We start from the raw sequence: 4511 nt of genomic DNA, 5'->3' as shown, positions 1-4511 counted from the left end.
GTCTGTTACTCCAGATTCTTTGTATAAATCTTTGGATAATAAATGGTGCATTGCCATTGAAAGAGAACAAAAGATCAGGGAGAAATTTTTTGCACAATACTTTCCTAATGCTTCAAATTCTGAGTTATTTGAAATTATGGATAAGAACAAAGGCATCTTCTTTATGAGAAGGAGGCGACTCAAGTTACTAGAAGGTAAAACTTTTGAAGTAGAAAAGGATACACACATACATGTTAAAGATTCTGTCAATATGCACTGAGTATAGGTAGGTTGACCAAGCACATGACCTATCCTCTGACAAACCAGATGAGGTATTTGATAGTCAAGGTGAAAGAGTGACAAAAAAAAATTGACCCTATTGATGTTGATGCATTAGAGGATGTCACTCATGACAAGGAAAAAGCTGAAAAAGAGAAACATGACAAAGAGAAGACAGAGAAAGAACAAGAGGAAAAAGCAAGGCAAGAAGAAGATAAGAGAAAAGAAGAAGAGAAGAAGAGAGAAGAACATAAGAGAAAAGAAGAAGATAAGAAGAGAGAAGAAGATAGGAGAAAAGAAGAAGAGAAGAAGAGAGAAGAAGATAAGAGAAAAGAAGAAGAGAAGAAGAAAGAAGAAGACAAGAGGAAGGAAAAAGAAAGGAAGAAGGAGGAAGAGAAGAAAAAGAAGGAAGAGGACAAGAAGAAGGAAGAAATGGAGAAGAAACAAGAAGAGGAGAAAAAGAAAGAGTCAGAGAAGAAGGAGGAAGAAAAGAAAAGAGTGGAATAGGATAAGGAAGCAAAGAAGAGAAAACAAGCAGAGATCCAAACCGAAGAAGGAGGGCAGACTCCTTAGGCAACCAGTGATCAAACCAAGCAAGTTGATTCCACCAGTCCAATTGATCTAACTCTTGCATGTCTGACTCAATATCAAGATGAGTCTGAGCTACTTTGAGGCATCAAACTTGCATAGGAGAGACTGGAAGAATTGCGGAAGAAGAAAGAACATGATGTCATACAAATTCTAGTTGACACCCTTACGAGTCTAATTCCTGATACTAACCTCCCCAGTACTAACTCCTCTCTATCCAAGCTCAAACTTCTATGTACCGTAGTAGAGGACCAGGTACAATGCTTGGAAGATGTTGCTCAAGCAACTGTAAGAAAGAATCACACAATATTTCCTTAGTCAAGCACATGAATAAACTCAGAACACAACTACTGAAGCAACAAAATGATATCAGTGTTGCTATGGGTGAGGGTAAATTACTTTTGGGTAAAATTTGCCAACCCCATCTGTTTTGTGAAGATGTGCTCAAACAGAAAGCTCAACTCCAATCAGAGTTACAAGAATATATCAACACCTTCAAGATGCCCTATGACTTATTCACTACCTATGGGCAAACTGTTCATCATTTTCAGTGTTAGACTGCCAAGATGGACTTAGAGATCAACAACCGAACTAAATATTTGCAAGAGCTTCAATTGCTCCTATTGCCTAAACTGCAGGTTCTTCAGAGATGTTTTCTCAACTTGGAAGCCATCATGGTAACTCAAGAGCTGAGTACCAACGATGCAATGGAAGAAATGGCATTCCAGATGAAGACTGAAAGTGAGGCTGCTACCTCATTACTTGAGTCATGGACATTGGACATGAAGATTTTTGTGCAGAACTTTAAATCTGTTTTTGAGAAATTTCATTCCTTATTGTCATGAACATCTGCTCTATGTTATTTTATAAAAAGGATAGTTTTGAATTACTTTGTCATTGTTGGCAAAGGGGGAGTAGTGTACATACATTAAAATTTTGGTGAATTTTTATGCACTTGTAATTTTTGTAAAAGGGGTAGTGTATATGCTTAGGGGGAGTAATTTTGATTGTAGCATCTTTTGTGTTATTGTTGTAAAAACACTTAGATGTCAAAATTTTCCTAAGTGTTGCCATCAATGCTAAAGGGGGAGATTGTTGGCATTGTGATGATATTTTTATTGTCATTGATGGACACACACTTTCTTGATGTATGAGTTATGCTCAACCGGTAATTGTTCCAACCGGTATTGTGTATTATTGAATGTATAGTCTTTATACTATCGGTATTTTGCAGAATATGGTTTACCAGTCACAGATTAACTGAAGATCCCAAGCGGTTCAAGGATCTCAAGCGGTACAAAGGATCCAAGTGGTAGTTAACTTTTGATCGGAATACTACGATCTTCCAGCCTTCATTTTTGACAACCGGTAATTGGTATATTGTATTAACTAGTATATATCTGTGATGAGTTACCAACCGGTATTATTGTAATGTGTGATGAGTTATCATCCACCGACACTTTGGGCAGTGTTTTTGTGCCGTGTTACCAAATGTGTCTAGATGCACTGTACCTAGGAACTTGTAGTCTAATTCTATTGGACCGACATGAAATCAGACTCCTTTATAAGGACATCATGTCTAGGGTTTGCATGTATGAGATATTGAAGATAAAAGGTTATGTGTGATCATTGAAGAGAAGATTAGGTCTGTGTGATGAGATAGAGTGTGGAGATATTGAAGACTGAAGTAATGCAGAAATGCATTAATAATGAGTTGTCAAGGATCTAATTAAGCATACTGTGCTAGCATCTAGATCACTCACTTTTTGATTACTAATATCTTTGACAAGTCTGAAAACCTTAATCGGGTAGGCCCAGCAAAGCCTTTGTAAATCCTCTAACAAGGATGTTCACAACTGTGGATCTGAAATCCTTTAACAAGGTAGTCTTTAACAAGACTTATCTCCTGACATAGATCTAGATTCCTAACAGGATCTATTCTGGTGAAGAACATTGCATGAACTTAACTGGTCTAGTTACTATTCTGCATATAGTTACTTGTGAGTTTCTGCTCATCATGGTTTTTCCCATTGGGGTTTCCACATCAAATATCTTGTGTTATGGTGATTGTGCTTTTGTGGGTGAATGCTTTGTTTGCTATTTGGTTTGCACTTATCTTAACTAGTTTATTAGTGAATCTGTTGCACCAGTTATCTGCTAAACTGTTTAAAAGTGATTACAGTAATTATTTGTATACTAATTCACCCCCCCCTCTTAGTATTCATCAGTCCTCTCAAATCTAAGTCACCTTCTTTCAATCATATCCCTCCATCTCCTTTCAATTTGACCATCCATTTTGGACCCCTCAAATCTATAAATTGGAGTCTCCTCCACAAATAATCCATCTCATTCATATTGTTATGCTGTCAGGAAGAACCAAGAAATACATCAATCATACCCTTATTATGTCCAAATCTAGCCACATTTAACCCATTATCCATCTCTCAATCATCCTCATCTTGTTGTGTTTGGAGAGTGATTCACATATCTCAACACCAAGGAGAAAATCAAGTGGAGACATGGGCACAATTCCACTTCCAGCTCAATCAGAGGAGGTGAGAAGGAGGTAAAAATGTTTCTTGTTTCTTGTTTTGATGTTTTTTTGTGTTTTATGTTTTAATAGATGCAATTAACCTTTTCACTATTTTTCTCTCTTCACATAAATTAGTGTTGATATCCCTAGGGTGTTGGTCCACATGGTAGATACTAGACCTACTATTGATCTATTTACTGGTGGTACTATACCTAGCATCAATGTCTCTCAAATTTTCTTGGAATATACTAGCATGGATAATACTTCTACTACCTCTGGTTCCACTACACACGCCATTTCCGCCAGTGTTTGTGTGGGTGTTGGTCATGGTGCTAGGAGTACACCGGTGCCCATTCCTCTATTGCTTCACCTTTGCCTCCACTTCCTCCACCTAGCAACCTTTCTTTAAACACTATCTTTTAGAATATGGGACAATTGAGTCAACAACTTACTACCCTCACATTTACTGCTAATCAATATTCACTTCCTACTTACTGTCATTGTAGCACTCTTGATTTAAGAATCTTAAAGAGTCATTGAAATTTGATTGGTTTAATGGAAAAAGAGATCCTAATGTTCACATCAATTCTTTCATGAGTGTTTGCAACGATTATCATAATTTTAACTTTATACTATTGAAGCTATTCTCCCAGTCCCTTAAGGAAACCATGCTAGAATTGTATAGTTCATTGCTCGATTATTCTATTAAACCATTTGATTAGCTTATGGATGCCTTTTGTATGTGGTTTCAAGCAAACATTGGAAGCAAGGTCACTATAGTAGATCTTGTTTATTGCAAGCAAAAACATAATGAAAGGATTACAAATTTTCTCTGTTGCTATCAATCAATCTCTACTAAGATCCCCTTTGCCCTACCAAATAGTGATTTATAGAGAATGCTTATTAGAAATTTTTAGCTGACACTAAGGGAGAAGTTAGCTCTTAATTGTTATTCTAACTTTACCATTTTGTGTTCTGCACTCACTAACTATTACAACATGTTAAATCAGTTTAGAGAATCTTCTTCGAACTCTCATATGGATATTGTTAGAGATGCATATTCTATAGGAGGGTCTAAAAAGAATAAAGTTGTGGTGAATGTCATAACTATGCCTCAGACAACTGAGAGATA

Source organism: Cryptomeria japonica, chromosome 10 (genome assembly GCF_030272615.1).
Source record: "Cryptomeria japonica chromosome 10, Sugi_1.0, whole genome shotgun sequence".
In the NCBI taxonomy this organism is placed as follows: domain Eukaryota; kingdom Viridiplantae; phylum Streptophyta; class Pinopsida; order Cupressales; family Cupressaceae; genus Cryptomeria; species Cryptomeria japonica.
This window is presented reverse-complemented; position numbering follows the sequence as displayed.